Consider the following 27670-nt stretch of genomic DNA (forward strand, 5'->3'; position numbering starts at 1 on the left):
TTGTCCATGTGGAATGCTAACATGGACATACAATATGTTGCAGACAACTCTATTGCAGTGGCTCGATATGTAACGTCTTGCATCACAAAATCTGAAAAGACGGAACTGAAGGAGATGTGGGAAGACATTTCTCATGAAAAGAGCCTAAGCAAGAAATTGTATACGTACAGTTTGAAGATGTTTTCTCATCGAGAAATTGGAGCATATGAATGTTGTGATCGCTTATCATCAGCAACTCCTTATGCAAAATCAAGAACTATCCTGTGGGTGAGTTTGGGTCTTGCGGAAACACGAAACCGTGTTCTGAAACCTGTGCAAGAAATTGAATATTTAGCCCAGAAAGAACCAAACAGTACAGACATTCTGAAAACAAATATGTTGGATACATACTATCCAAATAGAAGTACTCTGCTTGAAAACATTTGTCCATATGAAATACTTCAAAACTACAGTTTTAAAAGGAATATTACAGAGAAAATTGATAAAGGTGTACACACTGTAATTGGACATGAAGGATGTCTGGTGAAACAAAGAAAAGGACACTTGATTAATCACCGAAAACTGAGTTGCGAAACACCTGACAAAAGAGAATTTTACTATTTAGCTCTTTTGCAACTCTTTAAACCATGGCGTACAGAAGAGGAACTACTTGGTGACTTTGATAGTTATGAAGATTCATTTAACGCATTTAAAAGTAGTATTGAATGTCCTGTTTTCAGTAATTATCTCCAAATGTTGAATGACGAAATAGAGCAGGAAGCAACAATTGCAGCGGAGATTGCTAGAGACAGTTCACAAGGTAGTCAAAGTTCGGCTTCATTAAATCAAGATCCACTGGAACCACCAATTATCCAAAATGAAGCAGCCACTGCCCTGGATGAGGTGGAAAGAGCAATGCAGCAAGGTCAAGAGGAAGTAATAAACTTAGAAGAATTGAAGAACAAATTTAATCTTGAGCAAAGACAGATATATGATGAAGTGACAGAGCACATTGAGCATGGCTTTTGTCATGAGAAAAAAGAATGCTCATGTATGTCATTTGAACCTATTCGACTATATGTAAGTGGAGAAGCTGGAACTGGTAAAAGTTTCCTAATTAAAGGAATTACTACATATATACAGCAAAGAACTCAGTCAACACTGTCTTGTGTTGTTACTGCTCCAACTGGATTGGCAGCACATAATATTAAAGGTATTACTTTACATCGTTTACTGATGCTGCCAGTTGAACATGAAAATAAATTACAATATCGCAAGCTATCTGGAGAAGCTTGTTTTGAAGTTTCTAGAGTCCTTAAAAAAATGAAACTTCTTATTAAAGATGAGGTAAGCATGGTATCCAATTTAATGCTTGCTTTTGTGCATTTAATAATGCAACAGATACTTAAGACAGAGTATGATGTGTTATTTGGAGGTAAACATGTCATAGTTTTTGGAGACCTACTGCAGCTAACTCCTGTGAAAGGACAACCTGTATTTGAAACTGTTACGCATGAAGAGACCAGAAAGTGCCTGGGCAGTATTGGAAATGTTAATATATGGTAACATTTCAAATATACTGAACTGACTCAAATATGCGACAGGCAAAGGATACTAAATATGGAAATATTCTTCAAGATATAAGGATTGGAAAACTAACTGAAGATGCGAAAGAAACTCTACGAACACGATTACTTTCAAAGCTGTTTTCTTATGAAGATAATGTACCTATATAGTAAAGAGGTAGCAGATAAGTCAGTCATATGCTTGATGCCAACTCTCAAAGAATATTCGGTTTTCAATTAAAAAATGTTGAAGTTCAAAAATCAAGAAATTAAGAAACTGGAAGCTAAAGATAGAATAGAGCATGAAGGTAGTACTATTGTTTTGTCTGAAAAGTTGAAGTTAAAATTGGATTCTCTTCAGAAATCTATATCTAAAACTGCTGGCTTAGAAAAAAATCTGTATGTATGTTTAAATTGTCTGATTATTTTATGGAGAAATTTAAATGTAGAAAGAGGTTTGATAAATGGAGCAATGGGTAATGTTGTTGGTTTTGTCAATTACTCAAATAGAGATGAGATTGAATTTTTAAGAATCAAATTTGATGGAATTGAGGAAGTTCAACAATTCAGTCGCTGTTCAACTCGTTTTTTGCTTGTGAAAGACTTATATGTCCGTCGGAAGCAATTTCCAATTTGTTTGGCATATGCAGTGACTATTCACAAATCTCAAGGTTTAAGTGTAGATTGTGCTTTGGTAAATATTGGAAGCACTGTATTCAAAGAGGGTATGGCGTATGTTGCTTTATCTCGAGTTAGAAGTTTATGTGGACTTTATCTAATTGATTTTGATGAGACAAAGATTAGTGCAGATTTAAATTGTGTGAAGGAGAATAATAGGTTAGGAAGAGAATATGCTCCAAGTTTACCTCAATATCCTTTAATTGAAAAGTGTATGGTTGGTCAGAAAAGGAGAAATGAGGAAAAATGTTCCGAAGTAGTAGAGAAATGAAGAAAAAAAGATGTAGCTGTCATTGGTAGTAGTAAGAAAAAGGTTAGTATTGAACAGATTGTTGGATTTAAGTTTGAAAACAGGTCTGGTGTCAATTGCTATGCAAATGTAGCAGTTAATGTTGTTTTTCTTCTAAAATAAATTCAGCAACAGATTGTACAAAATCGGGAGCAAACATTTTGTTGTTCGTTAAATTCTGTATTTAAAAAATGGAGCAGTGGTAATAGTGAAGTAGCAAGTGTTTCAGAACTAAGGAATGTTTTAGACATATGTGTAGGACTAAATCAATTTTCTCAGAATATTCAGCAAGATTGTCAGGAATTTATTATGTATATGCTTACAGTTTTGGAAGATGAAGGTGTAGATATTGATAGTCTTTTTGGCCTTTCTTATAAATGGGAACATAGTTGTGATAATTGTTCATTTTCAAGTACTACCGATGCACACACTGAAAGATTTATATATTTAACATTACCAGACTGTAAAGAAGTGTCCTTTAATAAACTAGTTAAAGATGCGCATCAGAACATGGTCTGCTCTCAATATAATTCTGAAATGTTATCAACATTATTTATCCACAGAAATGGTCAATATGTAATTTTACTGTTTCAACAATGCAGAGCTGATGGGAGTAAATTGTCAACTTGAATTAAAAATGTTGTGGCTTCTCAAGTATCTATTTCTAGAAGAACATTTGTAACTGTAGCCATTATTTTTCATGAATCGCCTTCAACATCATCAGGACATTACACAGCTTATTTGAAGTCTCCAACAGGCTGGAGGCTCTGCAATGATAGTCAATTAACTTTTAAGAAACGTTTGCCTTTTGACTTAACTAATTCTTATCTGCTATTTTAGCAACCCAAATTTCAGTAAAATTACTTGCTGTAGGAAGAATAATACTGTAATGATATGAAACTCTCTTGTTTAGAAATATCATGTGAATGAGGGTGTGCAAATCTAGAAATGAAATTTGTAGTTGGCATAGTGCTAGCATCAGGTACAAGTTAACTTAATGTTTGATGGTACAGAACACATTAGAATTTTTATTTGAAAGGTTGGGAATAGAATGGATAAGACTAAGATTAAGTAATTTGCAAAAATAACTACTTAACTCATACTATTTGGCCACGCGGAAAAATATGAGACAACAAAATGTGTACTTGAGATAAATGTTTTTAGAAGATATTTGGACGGAAGTTTGTTGAGAGGTATTTAAAAAATAACGAGTTAACTTATACTATTTGGCCACGCGGAAAGGTATGAGAGAAGAAAATGTGTACTTAAGATAAATGTTTTAAGAACATTCTTGCACGGAGCTTTGTTGAGACGTATTTAAAAATAAGTGGTATGGTTTAATTATTGTGTAACTGTGGAAGATGTACTGTGCTTACTCAAGAAATTGCGAATTAGAGAAAAACATTTAAGACATGTTTTTGTCAGGTATTTATATTATGTATAGAGATAAGTATGGGTTTTTTAAACACAATCATTTAGATTGTGTTTTTTTTCCCTGCTGTTACATGATGATTACTATTGAAATCACTGTTTATAGTGAAAATCAATATATTCTGAGGACAGCAAAAATAAACCATGTAATATGTTGTTTAAGTTATTTTGTTACATTGGATTTAGAAATATGTATTATAACAGAATTTTTTATTGTCTACCACAGATATTACATTTATAAGGTAAGTACAACTAATAACTTCCGAGAGTTTTCTCTGCCTCTCTCTTATCCTTATTCTTTTCATCCCCTTCCTTTGTCAGTACTGTTCAGTCACGCTTATTCCGTTTAACTCATCCACATTTTGCATAGTTTAATTTTCTCTCCTGTTTCTCTAACATCTTTTCTGTCACTATTTTATTCAGTCTATCTATCTCTTCAGTTTGTTTCTTCTGTTGTCTCATGGTGACTCACCTTTATTGACCTTGTATCACCTTTGTTTCTAGAATCTTAATTCGTTTGTCTTACCGTACCTTAATATTTGTTCCCTTACTCTGCTTTCATTAATTATGCTCAATTCTTAAACTTAAATCTAAAGGGCCTCATTTATGAAAGCCTTGCGCCACCGATGCCCCACTTTTTCCCATGTTAAAAGTGTCGCATGGGCGGCGCAAGGGCTTCATAAATAAGGCCCATAGTTTACTTCCCTTACCCTACTTCATTTCTATTCATCTGTCTCTTACAGTCCTTGTCTATTTCTATTCCGTTCATCTTCTGTTATTCACCCTTTTCACTCTGTTTCTCTTACTGTTTTTCCTTTATTTTATCTATCTCCTTAAGACATTCCTGTACTCTTAGTCTGTTTCTTTAAGAGATCGTGTACTATCACTGATCATACTCTCATTTTCTCTCCCACTTTACTTTTGTTTAGACTGTCATTCCTTCAGTGCTATTATCTCTTTCAATTAATTATCTTACTCATTGATTTATATACTACACATTCTGTCTCTGTCTCTTACTCTCCCTCAGTCTTTTTTTCTTTCACTTTCTGTGTCATTCACTCCTATTTTGTTTTGTTTTATGAAATGTACATTATAACCTTATTTTTACTTTTCTTCCACAGATACTATGTTTTTTAAAGAAATTTAGTTTTACTTTGTTACTATTTCTTAGGTAAGTATAAAAAATAAAGAAACTTTTCCATCACTGCATTATTTCTTTGTCTATCCTGGTCATACCAGTGTCATGTTTTATGTGAGCACTTCCACGCAGGATTGGGTGCACTGTCATAAGGAGCGCCTTAAAAGTGAGTTTATGAAATCAGTGACATTTCACTGAGTCAGTTCACCAACGCTGATATATGAAAACATTGGAGGTAAATGATGTTAAATGGTAAATGGTGTTGTTTCCAGGGCTTTGGGAGGTGTTAAAAAAATGGAGGGTCTCTTCAAAGGGAGTGTTGGATGTAATTCAGAGGGCAGTTTAAAACACGTAGGCTTAAAATCTGCGCTTGGCACAGTGTTGCGCCCTACTGGTGTTATGTTGTTTCTGTCATTCTATGCAGATATATAATATAGCAAGTATTTTCTCACGAAAAAGAAGCCATGACTATTGGCTTTGTCAATGGTTGCTAATTTCTTAAAATAAAAAAGCAGCAACCATGGCATTGTTGAATATAATATTGTAAATACTTATGTTCAAGAATGATGAGAGAGTAAAAGAACGTTAACCTGATCTTTTAAATTTATTTCACAGGCTTCTTTAAAGGAAGTGTTCTATATCATTGGAGCGTGGGCATTTCACTTTTTTATACCTAACACAATCCCTTCTGTACGCTGTAGCAGGAGGAGCGCTACATACTTGAACATTCTTGAGTGCCCCATTTTCATTCAGTAAGTGGCAATGAGCCCGATACAGAACTTCAATGGGCAGGAGGGGCTGCTCCTGTGCTCCTGGAGGAGTGCGAGGACGCTCCAGCAGTGGGAGTGAGGCCTCTCAGAGGGGAGCAGCGCAGCTCCTTGTGATGGCCACAATTACAGATAACAGGGTAGGGATGTCCGTGGAATTTACGGACGGTTAGTCACTCTAGAATGTGCGCGGCGCCCCTGGCACCTCATTACGGTGCACAGGGGAGCCGCGGTCCACAGTTTGAGAATCAGAGACTTAGGAGATAAACCTTCATGATAGCAAGGCTCGTAAGTGATACAAATCGCCGCTGCTCGGCATTTAAAATATCGACGCTATCGGCGGAATTTTCTGCGGTGTTAGTGGGTTAATATCAATGGGAACAAATATGTGATAGTAAATCCTGTAACAGCCGGCGGTACTTAACATTACCGCGTGAAAACAAACATTGTTTTCATGCAGTAATGTGTGCCTTGTAATTAGGGGACGGGGTGGATTCAGTTTTATTTTCCATACCCCCATGTTAACGCTGCCGAATGCTTGATTAGAGCAGGCTTTAGCAGTCCTACGATAAACAAGTTTATTCCACCTCTTTTTCTCGCAATGCCTCTTTTCGTGATAGGGTGTTTTCCCCTCCAACCACATTTTGCATGTGCTTTGACGTACGCCCACTTTGCATGTCATTAACTTACTATGCGGCACATATGCAAAGTGGTCTTACGGCAGGCGATGTAATGCCGTTTTCAAGAAGGTGCTGGGGAATATTTTTCAAGGATAGGCAAAACATTAACGCTGCTTTTATCTGCAGAAAACTGCAGATATAGCGGCGATAACGGCCTTGATAATATGCTCCATGAATTGCAATCGAACCTAATGTTAGATATAAAGACAACTAACGTAGGTTTCGGTTGCAATTCGTAGAACATACTATGAAGGCTATTATCGTCGTTTTATCGACAGTGTCGGGTCAATGAAACCGATGAAAATGTATTACGTCTTCATCATAATATGCCCCAAGTATCGTCGCTTTTTTGCATAATTGTCCTGAAAAAATGCATCGATACTTCAGCTTGTGAATAGAGCTCTTTTTGGTACAATGAGTTAGTTCTGAAAATAACTTTTTTTTTTTTTTTTTAACAAGTGTTATATTGTTTTTGATTTTTAACACTGGAACCGAAATTTTGAACTTTAAAACTGTGAAACAGGATCAAAATGAAATGAGAAAAATCATCTTCTGTCGAAGCATTGATGATTATTAATTATAATTTCAATAAGAGTGAGGCTCTGCTCTCCGTACACAATAATTTCTCCACACAAGTTGCATTTCATAAGCACCTTTGACAAATATGGTCTCAAGTCCATCTCTGCACTGGATGGAGATGCAGGTCTTCCACCAGAAGATGTGCTGGCCACAGCTGATGGTAGTTGTGTTGCCAGAGCTCTTGTTGATGCCTGTGCAAATTTCTCAGGATGCACTTGTCTCACATGCCTCATCATCGTATGTATTGAAAACGAATACTTTTTCGAAGGATTTCCTCTTGAAAGAACTGCGTTACAAATTGTGCAAGTAACTTTGGGCGCATTCACCTTTTTTTGTTCATTAGGAAAAGTAAAATATTGCCAGATGAAATATTCCTTCCTTTTTGTTAAAGGTAGCCGATAATTTTCTTCAGATTCTGACGATGAATTCTGTGCGGCACCATTTCACCAAAGTCTTCGGAAAGATGTAAAACGTTCTTCTCCCTTGTGGTGGCCTCATATGGATTTCAAATATGGGGTCATACCCCAACTAATAAAATCCAACTGGTGGAAAATAAATTCCTAAGAGGGCTCCTCTCAGTCCCCCAGTCAACCCCCACTTTTACTACACACACTGAAGTGGGGATCGGATACGTCTCAGACCAAATCAAAATAGCACCCCTCTTGTGTTGGCTAAAAATCTGGCTTAACGAGGAAATTACCCTAAACCACTCTATTATCAAAGATTGCTTACACCTGGAGAGGGTTGATAATATTGTATGGCTGAACTACATCAAAAAGGGTTTCCAGAAGATAGGCCGCCCAGCTCTGTTTTACTCCCCCGACACAATAACCAAAAAAGACATCGCCCTAACAAAAAACGCTCTAATGGATCTCTTAACACTAGATCGGGAGGAGATGGAGCTGAGAAAACCTCTTGTAAGAGCTAATTATGGGCTGGTTAGTTGCCCAGGCCCTGAACCATACTTATCTGGGGTAAATAACCGGTACCACCGATTCCTTTTGACGAGATTTCGCCTAAATCTGATTCATTACACCCTGGGCTCCTACCGTACTTGGTGTACTCCGGACAAAGCAGACCCTTTTTCTTGTGATTGTTTCTCATTACAAAACACGCTTCATTTTATAATGTTTTGTACACATTATGAACAGTGCAGAAGGAAATATTTGCTACCACTCTTGAAGAAGGCGGGCTTTGTTCAGGTTAGACCAGCTCTAGTATATTTAATGCAACTGGGTAGCCCTTACATTATGTTTTCTGTTGCTAGTTTTTTGACGGCAGCTATTCGTGTAAGGAAAAACAACACCAGCCTACCGCAGATTCAAAGTTGTTTTGAGTAGCACTTCTCTAAAAATATGTAATATACTTGCGTAGTAAGGCTTTCAGTTTTTTTAGATTTTAAAGGTACCAATTTTATGGTGTTATAAAATCTTCTTAAAATGTACTGTATTTTTTAATAATGACAATGAACTGTACTGTATTTCTTAGTAATGCTAATGAACTGCTTTAACTTTTTGGTTATTTCTGTAAGTGTTTTTTTTGTTTATTATTTAAAATGATTGTACCATGTCTTTAATGATATTAATTTTATCGAATAAAGAATTCTTGACTGACTGACTGATAGTGAGGGAAGTGGGTGGGATCCGTGAAAATTGCAGAATAGAAACTACTAAGAACCAATTGGAAATGTTGTTTTCAAGTCACATGACTTGACATGTGCGTATTAGGACGTGTATGCGATGACATTTCCCTGGTTACGTACGTCATTTGGAAGTATCCGTCTAATTCACTGAAGTTTCAAAACGTAAAAAGTAGGAAAGCTAAACACAGCCTGATCTTGTACATCTTCTCAGGGGGATCCAAGTTCAAAATTGTTAAAGTCTAAAACTTTTTATGTTTCTGAAAAAAACCCTGGGGTGCGCGTTCGACTCCATTTAGTGAAAAGTTTCAAAACGTTAAAAAGAAGGCAAGGTACAGTCTCCTTGACCTATTATAACTTCTCTGGGGGGTCTATGAAGAAATTCGATGCTGCAATTTTTTCACCAAATATATAGCGCGGTGTGCGCACCCGGTCACGCACAAAAGTTTACAAAGGCGATCTCCTTCAAATACTGACAAATTTCAAAACGTTCAAAAAAAGGCAAGTTAGACACTCCCTAATCCACTAGAGCTTTACAAGGAGTCCCTAAACAACTCTGCCAGTCAACAAAACTGTTTTTTTCCGATAAAAACATTTACTGAAATTCATTGATAAAAGTATAGGTTGTAATCACGATATAATTAATAATTAGCATTTTAAAAACCTATGAAATTCACTGAAAAAAACATAGGTTTTAAACCCGTTAGTGATTAGGAAGTAGCATTAAAAAAACCTATAAAATTCACTGAAAAAACCATAGGTTTTAAACACGTTATAGATAGGAAGTTGCATTTAAAAAACCTATGAAATTCACTGAAAAAACCATAGGTTTTACACACGTTATAGTTAGGAAGTAGCATTTACAAAACCTATGAAATTCACTGAAAAAAACCATAGGTTTGATACATGTTATAGTTAGCTGGACATTTCACTCATATAAAACCAATGATATATGATTATAGTTACTTCAGCTAACTATAACTCGCGCGCCCACAATGCACTGCTGATGACATCACTCATGACATCACTGATGATATCTCAAATGACATCACTGATGACATCACTGATGACATCATCCATGTGAAAGACTGGCAGACCTCCTCTCGCCGTAATATAACATTTGATACACACATTCAAAAATAGAAACTAAAATGTTCAAAGCATGAGTGATGTAATATGTGACGTCATCAGCAGTGCATTGCGGGTGCGCGAGTTATAGTTAGCTAAAGTAACTATAACGGGGGAATTTCATTGGTTTTATATTAGTGAAATGTCCAGCTAACTATAACATGTGTCAAACCTATGGTTTTTTCAGTGAAATTCTGTCGGTTTGGTGGGGTATTACTTAGCACATAGATGCATCAATGACTGACTCACTGTTTGAATGTGTTTTGAAGACAGCATATGTGCAGGACTGTATGGGTGGATGAGTGTGTATATGTGTGTGTTAGTGAGTGAATGACTATCTCACTAGTGTCTTTATCAGTAACTGCATATGTTTTAATCTAGTATATGTGAGTATTGATGTATATAAGTGAGTATATGTGAGAGTGAGAGATTGTAAGAGTTCCTGTTTAAATAAGTATGTGTTTCTATAAGTGATTGTTAAAGAGAGTAAGTATGTGTAAGTTTCCTTAGAAGTAAGGTGGTAGTGTGTGTATAGCTGTATATGCAAATAAATGGATGTTTAATAGTTTATTTGCATGTGTGAGTATGTGTGTGAGTAACTTTTGGATGACTGTCGGTGTGTAACAGGATGTTTAGGTTTATCACTACATATGATGAGTGAGTATATGTATGAGTGACTATATAGAACTGTTGGTGAATGAGTAGTTGTGTATATCGATGGTGGAATTACTGAATTGGTTGTTGTAACTGGTATGGGTATCTCCATCTTTTTGAAAATGTTAGTTTCTATTTTTGAATATGTGTTTCAAGGGTTACATTACACTGAAAGGAGGTCTGTCACTCTGTCACAAGGATGGTGTCATCAGTGATGTCATGAGTGATGTCACTGACCATGTCATGAGTGATGTAATACGTGACGTCATCAGCAGTGCATTGCAGGCGCGCAAGTTATAGTGAGTTCAACTAACTATAACATGGGAATTTCAATGGTTTAATGTCGGTAAAATTTCCAGCTAACTAGAACTGTTGTCAAACCTATGGTTTTTTCTGTGAATTTATTAGGTTTTTTTAAATGCTAATTCCTAACTATAACTGGTGTGAAACCTATGGTTTTTTCTGTGAATTTCATAGGTTTTGTTAATGCTAATTCCTAACTATATATAGGGCCTCAAACCTATGTTTTTTTCAGTTAATTTCAAAGGTTTTTTAATTGCAAATTTCTATTGCAATCAAATATAATATTTTTTATAATGAATCCTATATTGTATATTTATGTAATACTATTTTTATATGTATATTCTTCATTCTTTTTGCCCTGGAGCGCTCCCGGTGCGCGTCCCGGTATGCGCACCGGAAAGCTAGTCTTGCGGCGTGCCCCGGTGCGCGTACCGGTGAGCGTCCTGTTTGCGCTATTGCCGTAAATGAAAACATCATCGTGACGTATCGCGTAGCCGCATCCGAATTATACGCATGGGGTAAGCGCACCCGGAAGCACCCGAGCACATACGATCGCGCTACGTAAGCGCCCCGGGGCCATTGAAATTCCACGTTATAGTTAGTTGGACTCACTATAACTTTTCTATAGGCTTTTCTACTATAATTATGAATTTACTTAGGCTTCATCACATGCACTTTTTAATAGTTCTACTTCCTGCCTGAAACCATACACTGCCCAAAAATTACTTCACTGTTAAAAACTCAGAAGTACCTGTCTGAACTTAAACCCAACAGTACCCTAACTCTACTGATATAGTTATTTTTTATGCAATTTTCAGAAAGAAAATGGAAGGAGAAAAATGGAAAGGGGCGACCACTCGGTCCCCCCGAACGTATGGTTGGGTGCCCCGATACCCCCGGGAAACCATTTTGGGCGGGAGGCGTGGCTCGGCTGGTATGTCCGAAGTGGCGTAGCCGGGGCACGCCCTTTCCCGCCCAGGAGGGGTTATCCTAGACACCCGCACGGAAGACCACGGCCAGTAGGCGTACCGGAGGAGGGTCCCCGCCCTCCCACAGATGAATAAATAGAGCAGGAATCCGAAGAAGCGTCCTCTTGTTCCTGTGCTCTGAAGGCTGCACCAACTCGTTGCTCGTGAGCCCTCGACGGAACAAGCGGCAATTTTGAGAACTTGTAATCTTGTTGTTTCTCTTTCAGTTCCTTGGAGTACGGAAGATCCAGTCCTCGTTGATCATCAGCGCAGAATACACAAACTATGGCCGGCAAGAAAGCAGGAAAGAGCTCCGAGTTGGAGAAGGTACTGCGCACCTTGTCAAATCGAATGGCGATTATGGACCGAAAACTCGGTAAAGTTGACTCGATCGGTCGAGTTTTGGCCGATGTTAAAAAACAGTTAGCGGCCCAGAACAGCGCAGGCCGTCCTAAGAAGGTAATAGGCCCGGCCTTGCCGGGAGTCGTCCCTGAGGGTAGGGGGAAGTGTGTTAAGAGGAGGGCGGTTTCTGGGGTGGTTCCGGATCCTGAGGTACCCCCAATCGCCCCCATTACACCGGCGGGTAGCCCGGTACCAAGCCCAGATATAGGTTTACCGATCCCGGTTGTAATCTCCTGTTAACGATGAGGAGATGCCCCCCGAATTGGCCATCCAGTTAGCGGCGGTGTTGCCATGGCTCAAGAAGAAAGCGGGGGGGGCAGTGGCCACGGGGGACCCGGCCGAGGAAGCTAGACTAATAATCGAGCAGTTGCGGCAGTCAAGAGAGGCCGCGATGGCGAATGTTCCTCTTGTTCCCCCACAGGTGGCACCAGGAGGTCCTGCGGTTAGCCGGGAAAAGGCGGCAGACACGACGGCCGAACCTGGTAAGCACACATTGCCAATGGCAGGGGAGGGTTCATTACCTTCAAGGCGCGAAAGGGTGGCACAGCACATCCCTGCGGCCACAAAAGAACTGATATGGGGGTAAAAATATGTGAACATGTTTTCATTGTTGACTGACCATCGCGAGATGGAATATGCAAAGTCCCAGAAAGATTTATGGCACCCCAGTGTATGGCGGGACAAGATGGCGGAATTTAGGGTCGATGAAACGGTAGCAAACTGGGTAAAGGCCTTTTCCATATTTACGGCAGTCATGGGGGAACGAAAGCCTGAAATCATGACCGAGTTGACCTGTTATCAGAATAGGATTATGGATTTTTATACCATGTATGAGGGGGATGAGTGGAAAGGTTACGATATGAAAGTCCGAAAAGCGAAAGAGTTTGATGCTACTTTGACCTGGGATTGCCTAGACTCGGTGTCATGGCACAAGCAGCTCTTCCCTGGGGCGGCAGGTACGTCCTCGCCGGGCGGGAGCGGGTCGGGGTCAGCTCGCCAAAAGCCCGCGGTGCCCTTTCGAGCGGGCGCCGGCGGGGATTATCAGCCCAAGACCGGTGGGAATGGCGGCAAGCGGGGGTTTGTTGGGGCTTCAATAGAGGCAACTGTAACAGGCCCCAGGGAACATGTAGGTTCAGGCATGCGTGTGCGGGCTGTGGGAACTCCTCAAACCCGGAGAGTAACTGTAGATATAAAAACAGCGGAACAGGAGGAAAAGGGGGGTCTAAGCAAGAGTGAAGTGACACTTTGTAACCGATTGCCTACACCTGTTGATATCATGGCTCTGACTCCTTGTTTGAACAAATACCCTGATCATGTATCCGCCGGGGTGTTGAGGAATGGATTCCTATATGGCTTCAACATCCCGGCGTGGATTTTCGGGGGGACTCCTTTTGTAAAAATCAGTTATCTGTCCAACACAACCCAAGCGTAGCTGCAAAAAAGATTTCCAAAGAAGTCAGCTTGGGGCGGGTGGCGGGGCCTTTTCATCGCCCGCTGGTGGCGAATTTCGTGTGTTCCTCGTTAGGGGTGGTCCCGAAGAAGGACCCTGGGGAGTTTAGACTCATTCACAACTTGTCTGCCCCAAGGGGTTCTTCGGTGAACAAAGCCATTGACCCAGACGTTTGTTCGGTGCGGTACGCATCGTTCGATGATGCCGTGGCCATGTTAAATCACCTGGGCCCCGGAGCGCTGATGGCAAAATCGGACATCGAATCGGCATTCCGGTTGCTCCCGGTACACCCGCAAGATCAGCGCTTGCTAGGTTTTGCATTTCAGGGGAGTTATTACATGGATAAATGCATGCCTATGGGTTGCTCCATTTCTTGTGCCTATTTTGAAATGTTCAGCTGTTTTTTTTTAGAGTGGGCATTCACCAAGGCCACAGGGCATAGGCATGTTATGCACTATCTGGATGACTTCTTGTTTTTGGGTGCAGCCGGCGATACAAAATGTGCGCAGGCGCTACGGGACTTCTGCATCCTCATGCGGGAGTTCGGAGTCCCACTGGCACCAGGTAAGATGGTCAGACCATCTACTTCACTGGAGTTTCTGGGAATTGAGCTCGATTCTGTGAAAGGATGTTTCCGTTTACCGGTGGATAAGGTGGCCAAGTTTAGGGCTTCCTTGACACTATGCCTGGGCAAGGAGAAAGTGACCCTGCACCAGTTACAGCAAACAGTGGGTCAGCTTAACTTTGCCTTGAGGGTAATACCGATGGCCCACCCCTTCTCACGCTCTATTGCACAAGCTATGGTTGGTCTCAAGGAGGGACACCACCGTACGATACTGTCGGCAGAGGTTCGCCAGGATATGCACATTTGGTTGGCATTTCTGGCGGACTTCAACGGTCGAGTTGTGTGGAACAAGCCACCAGCTTCTTCGGATGAACTAGGTTTGTGGACTGACTCAGCTGGGAGCGTGGGATTTGGTGCCATTTTTGGTAACTGATGGTCGGCGCAAGTATGGCCGACGTGGTGGCACTCCAGCGGTCTGACAGGTAACATTGGGTTCTTGGAGCTATTCCCCATTTGGGTTGCTCTGATGGCATGGCCAGACGACTTCAGGGACCGCTCGGTGGTGTTTTGGTCTGATAATATGACTGTGGTTGAGTGCATTAACCAGCAGGCAGCCCGCTGCAAGTGGATCTTAAGATTATTGAAAGAAATCGTATTACGTTGCATGAGATTGAATGTACAGTTCAGGGCAAAACATGTGCCAGGCATACTGAATTATGCAGCTGATGCACTCTCTCGTTCACACATGCAGGCTTTCAGGGCCTATTTACCCACAGCAGACCTAGTGGCGGCACCGTTCCCCGAAGTACTATGGCTAATCGGTGCCCCGGATTACAAGACCTCGTGGCAGCCAGCTTAGCGCCCAGAACAAGGAAGGCATACGAAGGAGCGTTTCGTTCCTACTGCACATTTTTGGGTCCATCAGGGAAACAGAGCTGGGGTCAGGAGGACTCCTTCCTGGGGTTCCTGGTTGCGCTGCACAGAGGAGGCCGATCAGCGGCAACGGCCAATAGACATAGGGCGGCCATTTCGTTCATGGCACAGGTGCATGGCATAAGAGACCCGACGGATTCCTTTTTGGTTAGGAAGGCACTCCGCGGCTGGCAACGCCTTGAGGGTCGCAAGCAGGATACGAGGCGCCCGATTGGTTTAGACAGATTGTCTCTACTTTTAGCAAAGCTAGATGAGACGTTCTCCTCCCTTTACGAAGCAGTTCTGTTCCGGGCAGCTTTCGCCTTGGCATTCCATGGGGCTATGCGGGTGAGCGAACTGGCCGCAAGGAGCAAGAAGGATATAGAGGGAGGCCTGGGCAGGGATCACGTCCAAATAAAGGGTCATTCGATGGTAATCTCGATAGCCAGTTCCAAGAATGACCAGGGAGTTATGGGTGATTGTGTTATCGTACAGCGCGCACAAGGGTCCCCCACTTGTCCGATAAAATGCGTAGAAGAATACTTGGCATTGAGGACGGCTACATGGGGGGGAGCCTGCTGAGGCACAAGGATGGCACCCCACTGACGAGATTTCAGTTTCAGAGGGTGCTAGCACTGTCAATCGCTGCCGCGGGCATGGACCCGTGCGATTTTGGGACCCACTCATTTAGGATAGGGGCTGCTACTGAGGCTACAGCCCGGGGTCAGAGTGCGGAGGAAGTAAAGCAGCTGGGCTGTTGGTCCTCAAATTGCTTCAAAAGGTATGTGCGATTGCACATGTTGTAAAGATCAATTGACATGCACTCACGCTTCTTGTCTTTTGTTTGAATTACAGTTTCGCGAGCCTGTCACGCGGTGCGAAATTGGAAGTCGACCCAGCATCAGGAGACCAGCGGTCGAGGATCACCGACTGGAGAGAGAGTGGTATGGGTCGTGGGCCACTCATATGTGAGGCGCGCCGGGGACGTATTCAAGGCAGGTGTGGCGACTCACGCATCTAGGGAATATGGGTACAGAGTGACCTTCCATGGGAAGGGCGGGCTCTGTTTTGACCAATTTCAGTCGTTCTTCGAGGGTCTTTAAGGGCGGCAAAGGTCACCGCCATCTGTAGTCATAGTACACCTGGGAGGCAATGACTTAGTGAAGCTGGGAAGACGAGTGTTATTAGAACACATCCTGTCGGCAGTTAGCTGGTTGGCTAAGAAACTCCCGGGGTGCACGATTGCCTGGTCCCACATGATCCCCAGGAGGAGATGGCGGGGGGGCATTTCAGTGTCAGCATTGAACCACTCTGTGAAAAGGGTTAACTATAAGATAGGGAAATTGTTTCGCTCAGCGCAGTTGCATAGCATTCCTTACGGGTGTATTCGGGGTGATCACATGTATCTGAATGATGGGGTTCACCTGTCCAGGGCGGGGAATGAGTTACTAATAGGAGACTTCATAGCATGGCTAAGGGGTTTGAGGAAGCATGACCTTTAGGAGGAATGGGGGGGCCGGATAGTCGGTCAACTATCTGGCCTGTGGCGGTAAGGTCATGATCGGTGAGCAGTAATTTCAAGGTCCCGAGGGGGGGCGCCACCCAGAAGGGATGGGAGCGCCCGGGGGGAGGTGGCCATTGGCCCCTCCCACGGGTAGGCGGCACCCACTTCGGATGGGTCGCCTAGGGGAGACGGCCATAGGCCCCTCCCAGGGAGGAGACGGCTAGATGCCCCTCCTACGAATTTCCCGGGGGCCGGATATCCGCGACGGCGGAAGAGAGTGTGGGGAAGGGGGGGCCAGTCCACGCTGTCCTTCTTACAGATACCTCACACGGGGACTGGGACGACCTTTAAGATGGCGTCGAGTGAGAGGGGGCCCCCACGACAAGGGAAGTCACAGTTGGCAACGAGGGTAAAGTCCTCTGCGCATGCGCCACTCACTCTCACTCCGCCCTAAAAGACCCTCCATAAACGATTGAAATTGATCATAACAGAGGCCTCCCTTCCCATGGAAGGTCACTCTGAACCCGTATTCCCCAGATGCGTGAGTCGTGTCACCTGCCATGAATACTTCTCCGGCGCGCCTCACGTATGAGTGGCCCACAACCCATACCACTTGCTCTCCAGTCGGTGATCCTCGACCGCTGGTCCTCCGGTGATGGGTTGATCCCAGATTCCGCCCGCGTCACAGGCTCACGAAACTGTAATTCAAGCAAAAGACAACAAGCGTGAGTGCATTTCATCAGTCTTTTACAACATGTGCAGCCGCACATACCTTTTTGAAACAGTTCGAGGACCAACGGCCTAGCTGTTTTACCTCTTCTGCACCCAGACCCCGAGCCGTAGCCTCAGTAGCGGCCCCTATTCTGAAGGAGTGGGTCCCAAAATTGCACGGGTCCATGCCCGCCTCGGCGATTGTCAGTGCTAGCACCCTCTGAAACTGAAATCTCGTCAGAGGGGTGCCATCTTTGTGCCTAAGCAGGCTCCCTCCCCATGTCGCCGGCCTCTGTGCCAAGTATTCCTCTAAACACTTTATCGGACAAGTGGGGCATCCACGAGCGTGCTGCACAACCACACTATCCCCCACAGCATCCTGGTCTGTCTTGGACCTAGCTATCGAGATTAGCATCGAATCACCCCATATTTGCACATGATCCCTGCAAAGGCCTCGATCCCTATCTTTCTTGTTCCTCGCCACGAGTTCGCTTACCCGCATGGCCCCATGAAACGCCAAGGCGAAAGCTGCCCGGAACAGAACTGCTTGAGAAGGGGAGGCAGTTGCTGCTGATCGGCCTTCTCTGTGCAGTGCTACTAGGAACCCCAAGAAGGATTCCTCCTGCCCCCAGCTATGTCTCCCTGCCGGGCCTAAAAAGGCGCAGTAAGAACGAAACGCTCCCTCATAAGCCTTCCTCGTCCTGGGCGCTAAGCTGGCTGCCACGAGGTCTTGTAATCCGGGGCACTGATCAGCCATAGTGCTTCGGGGAATGGTGCCGCCACTAGGTCCGCTGTGGGTAGATAGTCCCTGAAAGCCTGCATGTGTGAACGAGAGAGTGCGTCAGCTGCATTATTCATTACACCCGGCACATGTTTTGCCCTGAACTGTACATTCAATCTCATGCAATGCAACACAATCTCTTTCAACAGTCTCAAGATCCACTTGCAGTGGGCCGCTTGCTGATTGATGCACTCAACCACAGACATATTGTCCGACCAAAACACTACTGATCGGTCCCTGAAATCGTCTGGCCATGCCAACAGCGCCACCCAAATGGGGAACAGCTCCAAGAACCCAATGTTACCTGTCAGGCCACTGGCGTGCCACCACGTCGGCCATACTTGTGCCGACCATCGGTTACCAAAGATGGCGCCAAATCCCACGCTCCCGGCTGAGTCGGTCCACAAACCCAGTTCATCCGACAAAGCTGGGGGTTTGTTCCACACTACTCGACCGTTGAAGTCCGCCAGAAATGCCAACCAAATGCGCATATCCTGGCGAACCTCTGCCGACAGTCTCGTGCGGTGGTGTCCCTCCTTGAGGCCGACCATAGCTCGTGCAATGGAGTGGGAGAATGGGCCAGCCATCGGTATTACTCTCAAGGCAAAGTTAAGCTGACCCACTGTTTGTTGTAACTGGTGCAGGGTCACTTTCTCTTTGCCCAGGCATTGCGTTAAGGATGCCTTGAACTTGGCCACCTTCTCCGCTGGCAAACGGAAGCATCCCTCCACCGAGTCGAGCTCAATTCCCAGAAACTCGAGTGAAGTAGATGGCCCCACCGTCTTACCTGGTGCCAATGGGATGCCAAACTCCTGCATGAGAATGCAGAAATCCCGCAGTATTTGTGCGCAGTTCGCATTGCCTGCCGGCCCCAAGAACAGGAAGTCATCTAAATAGTGCATCACTTCTCTATGTCCTGTAGCCTTAGTGAAAGCCCATTCCAAAATACAGCTGAACGTCTCAAAATAAGCACAAGAGATGGATCAACCCATGGGCATGCATTTATCCATGTAATATTTCCCCTGGAAAGTAAATCCTAGCAAGCCCTGGTCCCGTGGGTGTACCGGGAGCAACCTGAATGCCGATTCGATGTCCGATTTCGCCATCAGGGCCCCAGTGCCCAAGCGATTCAGCAGGGTCACAGTATTGTCAAACGATGCGTACCGAACTGAACAGATATCCGGATCAATGGCTTCATTCAACGAAGCGCCCTTCGGGGCCGACAGGTTGTGAATGAGTCTATACTCCCCTGGGTCTTTCTTCGGGACCACTCCCAGAGGTGAACACACGAAATCCGCCACCGGCGGGCATGGGAAGGGTCCTGCTACCCGCCCCAGTAATTTTTCTGGCTGCCACTGCAGGGTTGTGTTGGACAGATAGCTGATTTTTACAAAAGGGGGTCCCCCGAAAATTCCCCGCCGGGATGTTGAAGCCATATAGGAAACCATTCCTCAACACCCCGGCGGATATATGATCAGGGTATTTGTTCAACCAGGGAGTCAAAGCCATGATGTCAAGGGGTGAAGGGGATTGTTTACCCAGCATCACCTCACTCTTGCTTGGACCCCCGCTTTCCTCCCGTACCACTGTTCTTGGATCTACAGCTACTCTCCGGGTGTGAGGAGTTCCCACAGCCCGCACAAGCATGCCGGAACCTACACGTTCCCTGGGGTCTGTTACAGTTTCCTCTGTTGAAGCCCCAACAGACCCCGCGCTTGCCCCCGTTCCCACCGGTCTTGGGCTGTGTCTCCCCACCAGCGCTTGCTCGAAAGGGCTGCGCTGGCTTTTGCTGAACGGTCCCAGGCCCGCTCCCGCCCGGCGAGGACGTACCTGCCGATCCAGGCAAGAGCTGCTTGTGCCATGATACCGTGTCGAGGCAGTCCCATGTCAAAGTTACATCAAACTCTTTAGCCTTTCGGAATTGCATGTCATATCCTTTCCACTCATTCCCCCGTACATGGTATAAAAATCCATGATCCTATTCTGGTAACAGGATAGCTCGGTCAACACTTCAGGCTTACGCTCCCCCATTACTGCCGTAAATATCGAGAAGGCCTTCACCCAGTTTGCTACGGTCTCATCGACCCTAAATTCTGCCATCTTGGCCTGCCACACGCTGGGGTGCCATAGATCTTTCTGGGTCTTTGCATATTCCATCTCGCGATGGTCGGTCAATAAAGAAAACATGTTCACATACTTGTCCCCCCATATCATTTCCTTAGTGGCCGCTGGTATGTGCTGGGCCACCCTCTCACGCCGCGAAGGCACTGAACTTTCCCCAACTATTGGCAATGGATTCTTACCAGGTTCAACTGCTGTGTCTGTTGTCTTTTCCCGGCCAACCGTGCTCGCTCCTGGCGCAACCTGTGGGGAAATAGAAGGAACATTCGCCGTCCCGGCTTCTCTCGATTGCCGCAACTGCTCAATTATCAATCCTGCCTCCTCGGCCGGATCCCCCGCCGCCACTGCCCCCCCGCTTTCTTTTTGAGCCAGGGTAATACTGCCGCTAACTGACAAGCTAATTCTGGGGGCATCTGATCATCAATGACAGGGGTAATTACCACCGGGATCGGTAGACCCGTATCTGGACTTGGTACCGGGCTGTCCGCCGGTGTGATGGGGGCGGATGGGGGTACCTCAGGAACCAGATCATCCCCGGAAACCGCCCTCCTCTTAATACGCTTCCCCCTACCCTCAGGGACGACTCCCGGCAAGGCCGGGCCTATTACCTTCTTAGGGCGGCCTGAGGGGTTGTTCTGGGCCGCTAACTGCTTCTTAACTTCGGCCAAACCTCTACCGATCGAATCAACTTTACAGAGTTTTCGGTCCATGATTGCCATTCAGTTCGACAAGGTGCGCAGTACCTTCTCCATCTCGGAGCTTTTTCCGCTTTTTTGCCAGCCATAGCTTTGTTTACGTCGCTCAAGTCGATCAACGAGGTCCCAGATCCTTCGAACTGTCGATAACTGAAAGAGAAAAAACAAGATTACAAGTTCTCAAAATTGCCGCTTGTTCCGTCAAGGGCTCACGAGCAACGGGTGGTGCAGCCTTCAGAGCACTGGAACAAGAGGACGCTTCTTTGGATTCCCGCTCTTTTATCCGTCTGCGGGAGGGCGGGGACCCTCCTCAGGTACGCCCACGGGGCGCAGTCTTCCGGGTGGGTGTCTAGGACAACCCCTTCTGGGCGGGAAGGGCGTGCTCCAGCTACGCCGCTTTGGGCATACCAGCCGAACCACGCCCCCCGCCCAAAATGGCTTCCCGGGGGGATCGAGGCACCCATCCACACGTTCGGGGGACCGAGTGGTCTTCCCTTTCCATTCTTTTTCCCCATGGTACACTCCCCGGTTCGCTCCCCGGTGCGTGTACCGGGCGCTGCCCCCGTGAAAAAAAAAAAAAATTGGCCTGCGGGGCTCTTTTATGGCCCCCACATCAAACCTAGGGGGTCAGGGGGGGTCTACCCTGCCCCCTTTTGGTCATTTCCTCCATTGTTTTTGCCACCTCTTGTGTCTCGATCCTACCGAGACACAAGATGGCGGCCGCTCCGTACTGTTTGGAATGTGTACAGACACCCAAGAGCCAATCAGCTTTCCGCACGCAAGTCGTGTAGCGCGCCCGGAGGGCTCCCCGGTGTGCATACCGGGGCGCGCTCATAGATATATATATATTTTTTTAAACTAAATTACTCAAAATCTACTGGAGCACATATCTTGAGACATAGCAAAGGCACATCGGGCTACCAGTCCCTATAATTTTGCCAAGTTTCGTGGAAATCCATTCAGCCGTTTGGGCTAAAAGTGAGGTCGACCGCCCTATGGAAATTAACATGGGGAAAACACGTTTTAGGACCCCCCTTTTATCTCGGCCCCGCTTGACAAATCCCCCCAAACTTTCAGGGAAGGACCGGAGCACCGCGAGGCAAATTTGAGGAAATTTTCAGGCAGATTCCTCAACCGGCGCTAAAGTTATTCACAATAGAATGTTGAGATTTTGTATTGAAACTAATCCTAACTATAACTACCTACTGGCGACGGCCAGTAGGTAATATATATATATATATATATATATATATATATATATATATATATATATATATATATATATATATATATATATTTATGTATATATATATATATGGGCGAACGGTCTCACATTTGACTGCCCCAGCTTCTGACCTAACCTGGGAGGAGAGGCGCTGCAGTCAAGCGGGGACACAGGGCACGCACCGCGATGTTCACTCGTCCTTCAACCATCCCACCTACCTGATTGGGCACGAAACGACATTGATCTCTACTCCTCCACACCGGCTACCCGACATGGCCAGAACTGTTGCATGTTGGGATTTGAAGTCCTCGACATTCAAAACGGACTGTGATTGGCTGTGCAGACTGCAAGGGGGAGGGAACACAGTGCCTTTGAACATTCAACAGGAGGTTACTGGGAAGAAAGTTGTTAAGGGGCAAGGCGCTGAAGAAGGCACGATTGCCGAAATGCATTCGCCATACCAGGACCTCTGAAATAAACGGCTGTTTGTTCTATGTTCCCCGCGTGGCCTCTCATCTTTTTCAATGGGAAAGGATCTTCAGACATATATATATATATATATATATATATATATTACCTACTGGTGGTCGCCAGTAGGTAGTTATAGTTAGGACGTAGTTTCCATAGGAAATCCGCAACATTCTATTGGGAATAACTTTGGCGCCGGTTGATGAATCTTTGTGAATTTCTCAAACAAGATGGCCCGCTCTGCTCCGCTCCTTCCCTGAAAGTTTTGGGGGGATTTGTCAAGTGGGGGCTGAGAAAAAAGGGGGGTCCCAAAACGTGTTTTCTCCATCTTATTTTCCATAGGACGATTAGACAGGGCTACAGCCCGAACTGCTGAACGGAATTACAAGAAATTTGGCAAAATGGTAGAGTCTGATTCGCAGATCACGCTTTTGCTTAATGGTGTAAATCCCTCCAGTAGTTCCTGAGAAAATCAAAAGAAAAAAATATTTATATCTAGAAGTGCGCAGTGTGCGCGCACCCATGCGTGTACGGTGCGCGTATCGGGTGTGCGCGAGCGGAATTCTGATTTGCTGTTGGACGTCTGTCAGCATTCCAATCGGTGGAAAACAGGAAGTGTTGGCCGGCATTTTGCCACTCCGAGGCAGAAAAGAGCCAAAAACAAAAGTGGAGAGCGTGAAAAGGGGCAGGGTAGAGACTCCTTAGCCTTCTCAGGAGGTCCCTGAAGGACCCCGAAGGGCAAAAAAATCGCGAGGTGCGCGTACGGTGCATGCACCCCCAATGCAGAAGAGAGTCAAGAACAAAAGTGGAGAATGTGAAAAGGGTGCAGGGTAGAGACTCCCTGACCCCCTGGGCCTTCTCAGGGGGTCCCTAAGGACCCCAAAGGGCAAAAGTTTTTTTTCTTTTAAATTGCAATGTGCGCGTACGATGAACGCACCCGTACGAGCACGGTGCGCGAACTGCGACAAAAAAATGATAAAAAATTAAAGTTAAATAACAAGTTTGAGTGTTAGATGTTGGTTGGCTCTAAAAAGAGCCGTTGTGTTCATTAAGTGTTTATTGTACCTACAAGTAAGTACCGATGCAGAGTCTAAAGTTAAAGAGGAAGACTCGGTTCCCCTCATCTGTGAAATGTACACCATCTTCTCTATAAATACCTTGCATGTTGTAATGCAAGTTGTTGTGGTATATGCAACCCATACCATAGTCTCTGAGGAAAGCAGAAACAGACTTATTCACATGTTTCCTTGCTTTCTCAATCTGTGGACAATATTGGTTGGACCAGTTCCATTTTTGCCTTTGGCATATATTAGAATATACAAAGGCAGTTTGTGGAAAAAGTGACATCATTTGCGCAAATGTGTCCTTTAAAAGCATTTCCAGACCTACCCCAGTCAAAGTGCCTAGGTCATTGCCACTACAGTGCACAATTATGAGGTCAGGGTGTGGGAGATGCAAAAAGGATTTTGCCAATGGCAACAATTGGTGACATCTCAATCGTCTCCGGCCAAATAACATAATATCCACCTTTGGTAAATCAAGGTTGAGAAAGCATCTATTTGCTGCATACCTTTCACTCCAGAAAATATAGATGTGTCCTACAATCCACACTCTAAGCATCTTGAAGGGAGATCTGGTTATACTCAGATGGGCTTTGGAAAGAAATGGCAGTTTGAAAAGTAGGAGTTTAGAAAAAAATGTGGATGAGATTCAGTGCACTTGAAAAAAAAGAAATGATTAGTGGCTTCAGAAAATTCAAAAATCAACAGGTGATGGACAGAATGCAGAACAATGTCATACATTCACCCCAGTACAGAGATCTGGGCCTAAATCCATAGATTTTTTGCTCACCATGCCATTCCAGTTTGAACCCAGCCATATGCAAATAAGTCTGGACCATGTGCCCCATTGAAACAGTCCAGCCCGAACTGCCAAGCCAGGTCGTCCCTGGACTGGAAACAAGCATCCAAGGTCTGGTTTCGGGCTTTCAGCCCTCATCAGCCTGGATAGCTTGATTCCATTGGCATGGAGAGCACGGGACTCACATCTGAGCATACCCGTCTCACTCGGGATGACAAATGCAAAAAACAACAGGTGCGGATCTCCTTCAGGACCTTAGATCATTCAACATCCGACTGGTCAATAACGAACCCACCCATGACAAGGGTCACCTTCTGGACCCCGTCCTGACCAACATCATGGATATCACCTCGGGTCCCCCCATCCCTCTCCCCTGGACAGATCACTTCCTAATCCCCTTCTCCTGGCACCTAGCATCCCCCCACCCCCCAAAATCTGAGTGACAGACCGACGTTGGCACAAGCTTGTACCGGCTGAATGGGCCAGTATGCTCTCAGATTCTACACCTGCCCTCTCCACGGACCCGGTTACGGCCGACGAACAGTTCAATTCCTGGCTCACATCCTCACTGGATAAACTCCTCCCCAATACCACCACTCCCCAACAAACGAAAAGAGTGAATCCCGCTCCCTGGTACACTCCGGCGCTCAAATCTCTGCGACAGGAATGCAAGAGAACAGAACACTCCTGGAGGAAGGATAAATCTAACGAAAAGAAGGACGCCTACCATACCGCATTACAAAACTATAAAACCGCCCTTCACAACACCAAATGTCTATTCTTCCAAGAAAGAATAGAACATTCCGCTAGCTCCAGTAAGGAATCTTTCACTATTTTAAAAGAACTCCTTAAAGTCCCTGACCCCGGACCGAGAGACCCACCAAACCCCAAGGCAGATGAGGAAAAATGCTACAAGTTAGGTAATTTCTTCAAGGAGAAATTCCAGAAAATCCTCGACTCCATTCCATCCTCAAGTCCGAGCGAGGAAAAAGAAACCAACAACTCTCCCACCCCCCCATGTCTCACTTCCTGGGGACAAGTGACTGCAGAAGAGGTCGAAAATACGCTGCATATCATTAAAAGCGGATCTCCCAAGGACCCTGCCCCGTTACATATTCTCAAAAGAGTAGCAACCACGATTGCTCCCCCCCTCACCCACCTTATCAACGCCTCTCTTCAACAGGGAGTCGTCCCTCCCAGCTGGAAGGCGGCAGTCGTCAAGGCACTACTAAAAAAACTCTCCCTTGACCCTGCCGACCTGGCAAACTACAGACCAATCTCCCTCCTCCCGGGAACTAGCAAGATCGCGGAAAAACTTGTGAATAGAAAACTTTCACAATTTCTGGAGAGCAATAACCGGCTTAAAAGCTCGCAGACGGGATTCCGCCCCGAGCAGGGCACCGACATCGCCCTCCTCATGGCGGTGGAGGAGGCCAGAGCACTCTTAGACGAAGGAGGATCAGTGGCAGTGATCCTCCTCGACCTCAGTGCGGCCTTCGACACCATCAACCACCAGCTCCTTATTCAACGACTCAGGAGTGTCGGTGTCGAAGGGATTGCTCTGTCCTGGCTATCGTCCTTTCTGAGTCAACGCTCCTTTCAAATCTGGGAGAATAACACCCGTTCCTCCGACACTCCCCTCCAATGTGGCGTGCCTCAGGGCTCCTCCCTGAGCCCCAGATTATTTAATATCTACATGTCCCCATTGGAGGAGGTTGTTATTCCGTTCGGAGTGAGTATCGTCAGCTATGCTGACGATACACAATTAGTGGTGTCCCTTTCTCACCCTAACCAACAACCTGCGGACCTCTACAACTGTCTGATGCAGATACAAGGATGGATGAACAGTTCATCTTTGAAACTTAATGGTTCAAAGACTGACATTCTCCTCCTTGGTCAGAAGGGGCCCTCTCTATCACAGAACATCTGGCCACCGTGTCTAGGCCCGCTCCCAGACCCGAAACCAGAGGTAAAAAGCCTGGGTGTTTGGCTCGACAAGGATCTATCATTTGCAACACAAGCAAAAAAGGTAGCCGGGACGTGCTTTGGGCTCCTCAGGTCGATCCGAAAGATCCTGCCCCTACTCCCCCCCAACTCTCAAAAACTGCTGATCCAAGGCCTAATACTCTCTAGGCTCGATTTTAGTAATTCCATCTACTTAGGCGCTCCGGAGGCAACCCTGAACAAATTACAAAGGGTCCAAAATGCAGCGGCCTGGATCCTCACTAACACCCCTGCCAGAGCCTCGGCCAAACCAGCTCTAAAGCGTCTCCATTGGCTCCCGGTAAGAGAACGTGTGAAGTTCAAGGCCCTCTGCCTGGCACACAGACTGCTTCAAAACAAAGGCCCCCCAAGCCTAAAAAAATTGATTAAACCATATGAAGCCCCTAGATCCCTCCGATCCGATCAGGAACATCTCATCGTCATTCCCAGAGTCAAGAAGGCCCGAACAGGTGGAAGGCGCTTCTCGGTCCACACTGCACGCCTTTGGAACGCCCTACCTCGCGACCTGAGAAATGAACCCAACTACCTACGGTTCAGGAAGCGATTGAAAACCCACCTCTTTCCTTAATCCTGTCCCCCTCCCTGCCCCCGCTGACCCGCAGTTGTACTGATCTTAGCGCTGGGATACTCACGGGTGACTATGCGCTCTATAAAATTAAATAATAATAATAATAATAATAATGATGGACAGAATGCAGAACAATGTCATACATTCACCCCAGTACAGAGATCTGGGCCTAAATACATGTTTTTTTTTGTTCACTATGCCATTTCAGTTTGAACCCAGCCATATGCAAATCAGTCTTGACCCTGTGCCCCATGGGAACAGTCCAGCCCAAACTGTCAAGCCAGGTCGTCCCTGGACTGGAAACAATCATCCAAGGACCGGTTTCGGTCTTTCAGCCCTCATCAGCCTGGATAGCTTGATTCCAGTGGCATGGGGAGCACAGGACTCACGTCTGAGCATACCCGTCTCACTCGGGGTGACAAAAGCAAAAAACAACAGGTGATGGACAGAATGTAGAACAATGTCATACATTCACCCCAGTACAGAGATCTGGGCCTAAATCCATCGTTTTTTTACTCACCATGCCATTCCAGTTTGAACCCAGCCATATGCAAATCAGTCTTGACCCTGTGCCCCATGGGAACAGTCCAGCCCGAACTGCCAAGC

The sequence above is a fragment of the Lissotriton vulgaris genome, chromosome 3_1, assembly GCF_964263255.1.
Source record: "Lissotriton vulgaris chromosome 3_1, aLisVul1.2, whole genome shotgun sequence".
NCBI lineage: Eukaryota > Metazoa > Chordata > Amphibia > Caudata > Salamandridae > Lissotriton > Lissotriton vulgaris.